We start from the raw sequence: 13493 nt of genomic DNA on the forward strand, positions 1-13493 counted from the left end.
AGTTCAGTGAATGTTACTAGTTTAAGTGAATGTTACTAGTTTAGTGAATGTTACTAGTTCAGTGAATGTTACTAGTTTAAGTGAATGTTACCAGTTCAGTGAATGTTACTAGTTCAGTGAATGTTACTAGTTTAAGTGAATGTTACCAGTTCAGTGAATGTTACTAGTTCAGTGAATGTTACTAGTTTAAGTGAATGTTACCAGTTCAGTGAATGTTACTAGTTTAAGTGAATGTTACTAGTTCAGTGAATGTTACTAGTTTAAGTGAATGTTACTAGTTCAGTGAATGTTACTAGTTTAAGTGAATGTTACCAGTTCAGTGAATGTTACTAGTTCAGTGAATGTTACTAGTTTAGTGAATGTTACTAGTTCAGTGGATGTTACTAGTTTAAGTGAATGTTACTAGTTCAGTGAATGTTACTAGTTTAAGTGAATGTTACCAGTTTAGTGAATGTTACTAGTTTAGTGAATGTTACCAGTTTAGTGAATGTTACTAGTTCAGTGAATGTTACTAGTTTAAGTGAATGTTACTAGTTCAGTGAATGTTACTAGTTTAAGTGAATGTTACTAGTTCAGTGAATGTTACTAGTTTAAGTGAATGTTACTAGTTTAGTGAATGTTACTAGTTCAGTGAATGTTACTAGTTTAAGTGAATGTTACCAGTTCAGTGAATGTTACTAGTTCAGTGAATGTTACTAGTTTAAGTGAATGTTACCAGTTCAGTGAATGTTACTAGTTCAGTGAATGTTACTAGTTTAAGTGAATGTTACTAGTTTAGTGAATGTTACTAGTTCAGTGAATGTTACTAGTTTAAGTGAATGTTACCAGTTCAGTGAATGTTACTAGTTCAGTGAATGTTACTAGTTCAGTGAATGTTACTAGTTTAAGTGAATGTTACCAGTTCAGTGAATGTTACTAGTTCAGTGAATGTTACTAGTTTAAGTGAATGTTACCAGTTCAGTGAATGTTACTAGTTCAGTGAATGTTACTAGTTTAAGTGAATGTTACCAGTTCAGTGAATGTTACTAGTTTAGTGAATGTTACTAGTTCAGTGGATGTTAATCCAGGTATTTTGTTGGTACATTTTTATGTTTCAGAGGGAAATTGTCTGTGTTTCTTCTGTGTGCAGTTTTACTGTTTGAGAACTTTAGAGCTGAATTTGATCCTTCATAAGTGACTATTTATAACCAAACCTCACCAGTGGATAATTCACAGGACAATAAACAAGACTGACTGTTTGGATGGTATTTCTTCATAATCAATTGATGCTCCGAATTGGTAGTTTACAAATTATTATAAATTTTGTTAATAGTTGATAGACATTTGTTAAGAGAGAAAGAAAAAAGGAAATAAAACAACAAAAAATAAAATAAAAAAGGAAGGAAACAGACAAAGTAACTAACTTTTGGCACAGTTTGCTTGATGATCATCTTCCAAGCTTTGCAGCTGCAGCAGCTGTTCAAAGATCAGTAATCGGTGGTCGACCAGAGAACTGCACCCAGTGAATAAATCCTGAGGGAGAATATAAATTCATCCGTGCAACAAAAATATAAACAAACATTGATTTAGAAATTTGAAGGGGTTGGATTTAGTTGTGTGTTTCAGAAAGACGTTTTTCATCGCGTTTCAAGTCACAAGATTAAAACAGTCGACTCAACAGTTTTGATTGCTGTGGCTGATGCAGGTACGGCTGCAACCTCTGACAACAGCATGACGGCTCTCTGTGAACAGGTGTGTGGTGTAAACAACCCGCCAGAGTAGCTAAATTAATTTCTACTTAAAACAATTCTGCCAAATTAGTGGCTATAATAGAGGAAGTTATTTTCCATAAAGGATCAGGTTGGTTTGCTTTCTTCCCCTTCTGAAGAAAATTAATCCTTCAGAAAGTACTTTTTATGTTCACTCCGGCTGTTATTGATTAACTTTAGAATTTAATTGATCACCCTTTAGTGTAAAAAAAGATACAAAATTCAAAAGAGGAGAAATCATTTCAGAAGGAAGATCAGATTTTCTCCTAAAATGATAAAAAGAAGTCAAATTTATTTCCCCCAGACCTTTGATTTCTCTAATTTGCTCTAACAGACTCTAATTGAGGTTTAACTGACAAAACATGTTTGAAATTCACCTTTATCCAACAGGCCATAAAATCTGACATATGTGTGCGCTGAAAATTAAAGTTTTGCGCTTCAGGCAAAGAATGGAGGGGGGGCAACAAACAAGTGCTGCATTTGGAGTCCAGCATGTGAATGTGTTTAGGGAGGAATGCAGCGTATGTCATGTAAGATTCACAGTCACGCTTTGATCAGCACTCACCCTGATTTACAGGCCTGGATTGAAGATTTGTGAGCGGTTTTATTGGTGAAAGTAAGTCAGGGATGGTGGTTCTGCAGTTCAAAGGGTGTGCTTTCGTCAACCGCTGAGAGGCCGCGCTCGCTTCGTGGTCAGATTTGTCAAAACAGGTCAGACATTAAATAAAGTGTGCCTGTGTGTGGCGAGGCGCTGCGCTCTAGATGTATTTGTTGACGCCAACCTCCCTAAATCAGCATGTGCGTCAAAAACTGCAGAAAACACAGTGTGAGGTCTGAACCTTCGGATTTTTGTCCATTTTCACAACTACAGCTGTTTATTTACTTCTTTAATAGTTTCTTTTTGAATATGAAAATAAAGGTCAAAATGTTTTGCTTCTAGCAAATCTACTGCCAAAATATCTCTTAACTGTGCAGTAGAGTTGGCCTTCCTGAGGTGTCTGTAATTTATGTCTGAATATGTTGGCCCATTGAAAGTGATTGAACACAAACAAAAAAAGTTCAGGTTTATTTTGCCAGGACTCCTCTGAAAGTCAAAAGCAAAGAGGGTTTTGATTTGTGAGAGGGGAAAGTGGCATCGCTCTTTCAGCTGCTCGGTCACCATGACCACAGACATGCGGCTGGTGGTTTATGTAGCTTCACAACTAGAAGTTTGGGTAATTAAATTAGTGTATAAATTCTTAAATTTTCCAAGTTTATTGATGTTTTACTTTCAAGCCGTCCAGCTTTTCCGTAATCTTTTAAAGTGATCTTGAAAAATTGCTCTCCAAGCCTTCTGAAGGTCCTTTTCCTTTGGCATCTTTTCTACTCAGTTGCAGACTCACCTTCACTCTTAGGGTGTTTTTAAACCTAATAGTCTGGTAGACGCGGTTCAACCGGGGAACAAAATGACAAGATTTGTTACATTTTCAGCTGCTGTGGTTCTCGTTCACACTGAACTGCGTCAAACGATCCAAACCCTTAGAAAATCCTGTTCCCCTCCCCACCTGTGGGGGCGCTGCACCAAGAACCACTGAAGGAAACGACACAAAAACCTATGAAGAAAACATGTGAAACTTCCTTCTTCACAAAATGTAAGGAAAAAGTTTTTTTTTAAAGGGTTTGGATCGTTTGACGCAGTGCAGTGTGGAAAAAGAACAAACGTTGCAGTTCTGATCCCAAACCAAAGCGAGTCTAACGGACCAACTGGTGTGGAAACAGCTTTAGATTGTTGGAAATAGATTCCCTCACACTTCTTCCTTTGTCCTCCACTTTTAAGTTTCCTGAGATCATATAAGGACATGTTACATAACCTCACCTCTTATCATCAAAGAAAACATAAATTAAAACTAGTTAGAGACAAAAGCTCCTCTGTTTAGAAGGAAACAGGGAAGTCTGAGCTGTCTTACGTGCAGAACGTAAGACAGAGGTATCAGCTGTTATTTATGCTGCAGATTCCAGTTTACATGTTTGGCATTTATCTCCGTCCTCGCCGTAACAGATAAGAGCTCTTACGCTTGCCACGATCGCGGCAGGAGATCCATTTGTCAAACAGGCGAACCCGATCCGGGCCTCATTGTGCTGCTTTCAGCGGCTCCAAGCGGCCACACCGCCCCTCCTACTCCCAGAGGACGGGCCCTGACCCCCCCGCCCCGGCCCCGTCTCTGTCATCCCTCATCCCTAAAAGGAGGCTTTGTCACAATGTTTCACTTTGGCAGTTTAACTTGATAGTTACCATTGAGTGCTTGTGGGTGGCAAAGGGTACAATTTCCTGCAGCAAGATAATAAACTCCAACAATTACTGGAACCTTCCCATGAAGGATCCATGCAGCCTTTCTCTATTTGTCTGTCCGTCTGTCTGTAATCTCCTGCCTCTCTGTCCAAGTGTCTCCCTATTGTTTAAAACCTACAGCAATCAGTCAGGGGCTCCTTCCTCGTCTTCCTCCTCTTCCTCCTCCTCGGCGGTGAAGATAGTGGAATATTCCAAGCAATTGCAGAAGCCAGCTGACTCTGTAAGCAATCAGGAAAATGCGATAAACACATGCAAAACCCTAAAGTCATGCAAGCTCTTACTTACTAACTATTTATTTACACCGAGCCATCCCCCGGCCCTCACTCCATGTAGAACTAATTGAGCACAGTGTTGACGCTGCCGCTTGCTGTGAAGCAGAGATGGGAGCTTCTCTGCTCTGCAAATTGGAAAAGGCATGATGGGAATGGAGAGAACTAGCGACCCCATTTCTGAGCTGATTCCTCCTGAAATGCGAGGCTGTTCTGCATTTAGCGACGGCCGCTCAATGGGTGGCTTGCATCGCATCAAGGCTCCGCTGCTCCCTCTCTGCCCTCCTGCTCCAAATTAGTCTGAAGAAAAGCTTTGGGATTCAGATTCCCAGTCTGTGCCTGATCATGCACCGCAGCTAATTTAGGCTATTAATAGAACTGAAGTCTTGTGAGCTAATTCTTGTTTCCGTTGCAACAGCAGCGGCCCAGGTGTTTCTGCACAAGCTCAGTGTGAGTTTGGATGGGTTGAATTTGTGCAGGTTTGCTTATAAAGCTGAGATATTTCCTCCTAATCAAGCTTGAGGTGTCTGCAGGAGAGGAAATGCCAGAGCAGGCTGAAACACAAACCATTCAAATTAAAACTAATACGATGACCTCGCATGGCAAAGTGTACTTCCTTTGCTAATTTAACAATGTTAAATGTTGGAAAGAAAAACAGATTGGAGACCTGGATGAGATCAAACTAACATGGAGCTCGGGGTAGGAAGTGGTCAAATTTTATTAGTTCATTAACAACTCAGCTCAAGTTGCTAATGAAAATCTGAGTTTGTAAACATTTAGGATCCTTCATTTCAGCCGTTTTATTTACAGCTGCGCTTTTGGAGCTACGTCTCCACCAGCTCTGCACACCTACAGACTAAAGTTTGCCCCATTTTTCTTTGTCAGGGTGTGTTGATAGCTGAGACATTTGGTCGGGTTTAAACAACAGATTTTGTTTTCCTCATTATTCTGGACCTGGTGTGAAAACCAGCCCTATGTGGACCAAACCCCTGGAACAACCTTTGGTTCGGTGCTTCAGAACGAGTTCTGGTTCGCTCCATCATTTTCACCTGCCCACTGCTGCTGGGCATTATGGTAAAGATGAGCTCTTCAGTGTTGCTAACGCTAATGCTACTGTTCAGATTGAAACTGTAAGTTCAGATTGAATTGAATTGAAACCGACTTTTTGTGCTGGTATGAAAACACTAAGAGTAAAGTGCAATTAGTCTGAACATTTCAACACATTAATATTACATAATGCAGATTAATCATATGACCTGTTTTGACATGAAAGCCTGTCTCCCACAGAGGGTTGCTTAGTTCACAGCAACGTGTTACGCCGTCTTGTACTGCGGTCAACAATGCAGAGTTGCAAACGCAGCTGAAAAGATGAGCGATGAGTCAGGCTGGTGAGCTCAGCTGAAAATTTCATTAAATTAAAACACCAGATGAAAGTTTGGATAAAACCATGAAGCACATAATGAAATGGTGAATTATCCTTCCACCAGAGCTCAGTTAACATTTCTAACTCAATGTTTGAAACAAAATTACGACCTTTAAACCTTCTTGAATATGAAAACCTTGAACTGAGAATCTTCGACATGTTTGTTTGAGACAATAATATATTTTCTTAAATAACATGCATATTGACATTTCAAGTGTAGAAAGTTAAGCCTTGTGATTAAAAGTAATTAATCAGCACTAGATTATGATTAATCTGATTATGTTTTTTAATTGATTAACACTTTATCATTTTTACCTGCCCACCATTGCTGAGCAGTTTTAAAATCAGGAATGTCATATTCTGTGTTGAATGAGCTGCCACATTTTATTTTGGGGTGTCGGAGTAACACCCCAACAGGGATAAGCTAAGTCCACTTTCTACCTTTCAAACCTTTCTTTGGAAAAATGTAAAAGTCATGTAAGATTTACCTCCTAAGTCACCATATTCACTGCCTTGTGTTGGTCTGTTACATAAAACCTTCATAAAAAGGTTAAAATTTGTGGTTGTGATGTGACAAAATTAAAAGGTTGAGAAGTTTAAATAGATCTTTTTAGGGCATCAAGTTATTTACAACCCAAACGTTCTTAAAGTAAATCAGCTAAAAGTTACGACAAACAGATTTACTTCTTCTGCAGCAGATTCACAAGTTAAAACAGCAGCCAAAGGGAAAACAGGTGTTCTTAACTAAAAAGTTTAATATTGTATTTTAAGTTTCCAGTGATGAGCAGAAGGTTCTCCTGTCAAAGTGACCAGAATTGTTTCCTTCAACTTGACAGATTTTTTCCAAGTGTAATGTGAGCAATTTGTTTTCATGTGTTCATTCACAAATCCCCGTCCTCCTCCTGTGTCGTCCCCACCTGTGGCCCCTCCCACACACACTCAGGCTCCCAGGCGGTCCCCGGAGGCCGATCGTTTACCAGGCTTCCCTCACTCTCTGCGAGCGCGGCTCAGCCGGGACCCGGCATGAATGAATGACCTGGAAATCTCACTGTTTCAATTGACGGATGAGCGGAAGTGGAGCTGCGAGGCCGGCTCATTATGTTTCCCAAGGTTCATTCATTGGAAGAAAGGGAGAAGAAGAGGAGCTGCTCATGGGGAGAGGGGGGAGCAGAGGCGTGACTCCACCCAGCCAAACTACCTCCCACCCCCACAGCCTGGACTCCACTGACGTGACATCATGTCTCTGTCACAGAGCAGACTTCATTGTTGTCTTCTCTCTCTGCCCCCCTCCCCTCTTGTCCTCTTCCTCTTTTTGTTTTGATTTTAGGAACAACAAAGGGACGCCACAGTCGAGGTTGGAGACATCCTTCTTCTCTCCGCCCATCTGAAAAGACAGCTCACCCCTTCCCCCCTTTCCTCTGCTCCAACACGCACAATGAATGTTCACTGTCAAATGACAGGCTCAGTTTTATATAGAAAACCATTTACGCACAAAGAGCTGCAACAAATGACTGTAGAGAAAACAAAGCAGCCACACGGAAAAACAGGAGCAGTACAATAACCTTTCATGAACGTTATGTCTTGATGGCTTTGCAAACTTCTTTGTTTGTGTGACGTCATGGGAGACAAAAGAAATCAGCCAATGTCAGGAACAGAAGTGATGATCTGCACAAGTTCTTCATCCATGTGTTCAAACTATTATGTGGGATCATAAACGTCACCGAAATGTCCAGTCAGTTTTACCGTACAGGAAGGCTCTGTGTCCCAGACATGGTGTGTTTTAGTGGAAAATGTGTGAACCAACCCCAGAACCAAACCAAAAGACTCGATGAAAATGATACAAGACTTCAACTAACATGACTGAAACTCAGGGAGGAAGAAGCCAAAGGAAGATTATATGGCTACTCAACACAATCCACTGACTGGAGGACAAAATGTCACAGTTTACGACAAGAATGAGATCTGCTAGTTTGTCTCATTTACCGTCGCACAGTGACTTTACGTTTGGTCCCAGTGAGAGTTCAACTGACAGAGAAAACCCTCCTGGACATCATAAAACAGCAGCCGAACAGAACCGACCCAGTCTGATCAGGGGAAACGAGACTTTAGTGTCTCAGGAACACTGAGCAGTACCAAACGTTGAATGTTTAGGAAGTAAAGAAGTTTTGGACTCCAGAGTCAGACGTGTCAGAAATCGGTGGAAGCCATCAAATAGGAACCGTTAAATCTGTTGGAAAGGAAACATGATCCAGGACGCTGCTTTACTCTGACCAGATACTCTGATGTCACAAAGAAACCACTACTAAACACCAAAGAAAACAAAAAAAGTCGAATTCAGATGAAATATCAAAACAGGAAAAGACTCAGGATGTGTCTTTGAGGAATATTCCTGTATTTGAAATGAAAAACTGCTCTTTGAACAAACAATCACACACTGGAGACTCTTGGCAGCTTCAGCATCTTTGTATCGACCTTCAATTTACTTCTTGTGTATGAAATAATCTGCTGTAACATGATTCTTATAACAAAGAATGTTTTATCTTCTAGTCGCCCTCATGTTTATTTGCCATTAAGGACTCGGTGTATCCTGGAATCTCATAGATGAAAAATCTACACTTAAAACGTTCTGATTATTGTCTCTGTGTTTCATTTCAGCAGCGAGTATCCACAAATAAAACAGCAGACATCAAAGGTAACGCCGGGCAAAGATTAATGGCTGTACATACTCCAGATACAAGTGTACTATGGGATATTTACGATCTGATGATTTCACTCCTCTTTTTGTGTGCGCTATAGTTCTTCTTTTGTTCTCTTTGCTTTTTAGGAAAAATCATCTTGTGTTTTTTCTTTTATCAGAGATCCTGGCAACACTTGAAAATAAATGATTCCTGCTTATTTGAAGCGCCGGCCCCTGGGAGGTCGATTGTGTTTGAGCTAACCACAGTTGTCTGATATGCATGAGTTGCTGCACACATAAAAGCTGCTAATAGGCCTCATTTAGTGGTGCTAACCACCACTTCTGTGAGCTGCTGCCTTGTTGCTAAGACGCATCTTTGCTTTCACTTTTTCCACATGCGCGTTAAGGGTAAATCATTCCTTTTCACTTTACAACCTGCCTTTGTCACACAACTGAACATCTATTTAGAAGTTTTCGTTGACATCTTGCAAACCTGAACCAGAAATAACACTGTTCTGTTTATCGAGCGCGGCCAAGTAGGAGGCACCGCTGCACGAGTCGTGTATTACTTGGCTGAAATTCGGATCTTTTATCAGAAACTAGATTCTGCACTGTCAAAACAAATTAACAACTTTGTATACTTCAGGAAATTTACTACATACAGCAAGAGACATGGAGTCTGTAAATGTTGAGAAGACAACGCATGAATGGCGTAAGGTTTTGAAACCGGCGGATGCGGTTTCACAAATCTGCGTTTTTGTCTGCATTAGTTGGCAAATGCAACATTTCGAGGCTCTCGGACTGCAAAGCTGAAACTCTGTTTTCTTTGGAGGGAAGAGATGCTGAGAAGCGTTCTTTATGTGGATGCATCTTTGCACGTTATTAATGAGTTTTTGGCATTTTTTCTGCACATGCAGCCATCACAAATGAGGACTTTCTGTTCCTTTGGCTCAGAAATACGATTATTGATGAATTAGATACAGAAACATTTATCTGGGAAAATATCTGGTTTTATTTTCCACATATTTGTTCTCTGTCACATAAATAGTGCTTTGCAAAGAAACTGGCTGATTTTTTGATTCCTTTTATAATTAATGTACTAATAGAAGATTTTTATTTATAAAATTTTAACCATGCGAAGCTGAAATTATCTCACTGACCTGTGGGGGCGCTCTACCAAGAACTACTGAAAGAAACAACATAAAAACATCTGAAGAACACACTGAGTAAAACTTCATGAAATGTATATGGAATGGAGTGGTGTCAGATTTTAATTGCTTTTATTTTTTATCTTTTGTATTTAACAAAAATCTGCAGCCAGACTGAACTCCAGTCCGTTTGCATTTAAACTCCACTTTGTTTGTGGAGGTCTGAATGCAATCAAACTGATGCGGACCAAAACAGCAAACTCTGCCTACAAACCTGGGTGATATCTCCCAAAGCAGGAAGTGGACAACAGAGCAGGGCATTCTGGGTAAGTACAACCAAAACAAACGTGCTTGGCTAGCACCAGCGAGAAAAATAGCTTGTTGCCTTTTGCCAAAGACAAAAAAGAAATCATACAACCACTAAAATCCAATGCCATGTTTGTTTCCATTTCGTGAAAAAGAAAGTTGCGCTCTGTGTCTTCTTCAGGGGTTTTCATGTTGTTTCCTTCAGTGGTTCTTGGTAGAGCGCCACCACAGGCAAGTGGGGGAAGTTTTGACTTCACCTGGTTCTTTTTAATTCTGTAAAAAAAAAAACAAATCCTATTAATTAAAAAAAAGTAGTCAACAGATCATCCCTAGACTGTACTGATGTTAAATCAAACATAAAGGCCTGAGCTTTTCACATGTTGATGTTAGAGGTACTTTTAGCTGTAGATGCTTTGCTACAATTGATCGAGTGTTTAGTGAAGGAATGCTATGTTGTTGCATTTTAGGCAATACATTTTTTATTTTTTTCTTATTTGCATCTTTTAACATATTTCTTAGGTTGCACAAAAAGATTGAAGTGGTCAAATAAAAAATCTTTGATTTATTGCCAGAATAATCCAAACAATCTTTAGCTGCTGCAGGATGCCATTCTTCTTCCACTGAGAATGACATCCTAAACAATAAACCATCATTCCGGTGAATTCTCCGTCTTCCAAGTGTCTCCACCTTTCACTGTTTCCCACCACAGGGAGCATCAACCTGGTCAAAGACCCTTCGGTCCTGCTGTCTCCTCGGGTCATAACCGACTCCTGAGACCCACCACCCTGTCCCAACTCAAATTATTAGATCGGGTCTCCTGCTCTTTTGTTTCCAGGCTGTTTTGTGTTTGTTTGATAATTATGGGCGTCCGGTCTGCAAAGAAGGGGGAAACAAAGTTGGAAGGGGAGAGAAAATAGAGCAACTACAATGCTTCCACAAAGCTTTTCTCTCCTCCTTTCTCTTACCAATACCTCATGGTGCAACTTGACTCTCCCTCCTTTTAGCTGTGTGTTTATCCAAGCGTCTCCACGGGACCGGCTGATGTCACTCTTTACTGCACATCCTGAATTCCCATGCAATCCATCTTCTCACACAATCACACCTTACACACTCATTCACACAGAAACAGCTGGCGAACACAGAAACACATCTCTAAAAGAAGAGGCTTTACATTAGAGATAGAATGAGGAGAAATAATGAAAAGTTATTATTAACTGGTTCTAAGCAGGTGGGTTTAAAGAAAGTCAGCGTTTCGGCTGTTTTGCAGTTTTCTGGAAGCTTGTTCCAGATTAGAGAAGCACAGAAGTTGAATGCTGCTTCTCCAAGTTTGGTTCTGGTTCTGGGGATGCAGAACAGAATCAGAAGACCTGAGCGGTCTGGAGGGTTGATACAGCATTATTTAATGTCTAATGTATGTTAATGTATTTTGGTGCTAAGCCGTTCAGTGAAGTGAAGCATCATTAACATACTCAAAGTCTAAGGGTTTACACTTTGGAATGGGATTTAATGCACACAAGTACTAAAACATAAAACTTCAGTGGTTTAATAAGCGGCCATCTTTTCAAAAACTTTCTTTAACAGAGAAAAGAATAAACTATGAAGTCTTAATTCAGTTATGTGTCAGTGAATTCAATACTTTAAAAACCGAGCCAAGTGAAAAAATAACAGGACAGAAATCTGGAAAAAATTCAAACCCATCTCTGTTTGTTCTTGGCTTTTTTCATGGCATTTTAGTGGATCTGCTTTAGGTAATGCAGACAGGAACATCCAAGGAACGCATCGCTGCTACGGAACATTTGAGTTTATTGTGTGAGCAAAGCATCAGCTGGGGAGCCGTGATGGAATCGGAATGAGAGGTTTGTCCCGGTGTCGGTGCTTTCTGTCCCAGCGGAGCCCACCCGGTTTGGTGCTGAGTCACGTTTACAGCCGGGGTCCAGAGCAGTTACTCAGCTGGTAACTCAGGTGACGACTATTATGAGCTGGAAGTTCAGCTTTCAGGCCGACTGGTAGGAAACCCTGAAGTCATTCACACTCAGTGTTTCCATTGTCTGCTGTCTGTTTTTCAGCACTAAGGTTCCCCCACAACATCTGCTCACCAAGACATTAGAAAAGCTGCACAATTATTCACATCTGTGTGAGTTACGCACTGATAGCTGCTATACAGGTTTTTCTACTGATATGAATTCAGTGCATCCTATTAAAACAGGATCAATTCAAACAGTTTCTCTGGATCATCACTGTTCTGGTTATGCTGAATATAAATATTGTTTATATACTTTAAAAAAGAGCAGAATGATAAAATCACCCTATTAGCACCTTAAATCAGATGTAAATTAACTGTAAATAATTTTGTTGTGTTGTACAGAGGAGAATGAAAAGTCACAATAATGTTCCAAATATTTATCCCAAAACCATTCTGTTGACCACATAATTGCACTAATTTGAATTATGAAAATAAATTTGCTTAATGGAAACATGGCAATTTAAAAAAAAACTTCACATTTTTCACTAAAAGGTTTTAGCGTTAGGATGAGGTGTTTTTTCCATCTGTATTGAAATTAGTTTTTAATATATAACTAATATTTATATTTAGGAATCTCATAGAAACTGGGTAGGAGAAATGCAAACTAAATATAAATCTATAAAACAGATAGATTTATATCTGTAAGAGAAAGACAAATGATTAAAGCAACTGAGTTGAAAACATCACATTAGATTGTCAGCGTTTCCAGCAGCTCTGTTATAAAATCTGGATAGAGTTGTTGAACATCCCAGAATATTTATGCTACTTTACTGTGTGTTTGTGCACCATATGCAGTTGTTTAGTGATTCAGCAGGATGTGAAAGTCCTACATCAGCACTTCCCCTCTTGTCCATTAATGAGGGATTTTCCCCCAAATGCTACGGGCGAATAAATCAACTAATCAGCAACAAACAACAGGAACATTATCTGTAACATGGCAGCTGTGGCCGTCTCCGTGTTTATACCTAAAACAGATGCTCCACTCTCTGCACCGCATGTCATCCCAGCCAACATTGAATTACATGCTACCTTTCACCAACATCACTGGATCCTTGTTCGCGTATGGTAATAGGCCACTCTTCGTTGCCATCAGCTGTTTGGTGAATTGGACTCTGTCCCCGCCAGGTAAACTGATTCTCTGCATGATAAGACAACAACCACAGCAAAACAACAGCTCCTTGTGTCCAATTCTGTCTGTAAATCAAATAACTGCTTTCACAGGCCAGGGGGGATAAAATTACCCTCACCGCACACTTCTAGCTGTCAGCTGACCTCTAACTGACGGAACCGTCACCCCGGCTGGTGGACGACAAATCAGAAAAACCAAAACAGGGAAGAGTCCCAATCACATCTCTGCTCACTGTGATCTTGGATTTCATTTGTGGAAACAAGGGACGGCAGTGTCCGCGTTTGACTGAAGTTTCTCCCCGGGAACTTCCCTCCCCGTCGCCTCCAAGACGTCTAAGACTCAGAGTGACTCATCAGGTACGAAGAGTCTGAGCCGTCTCTCACCTCATCTGCATGTCGGAGTTTCTCTGCTGGTCGCTGAGAGATGGATGAGCTCATCAGG

Source organism: Poecilia mexicana, unplaced genomic scaffold (genome assembly GCF_051168715.1).
Source record: "Poecilia mexicana isolate PSO_F unplaced genomic scaffold, ASM5116871v1 scaffold_1, whole genome shotgun sequence".
Taxonomy (NCBI): Eukaryota; Metazoa; Chordata; class Actinopteri; order Cyprinodontiformes; family Poeciliidae; genus Poecilia; species Poecilia mexicana.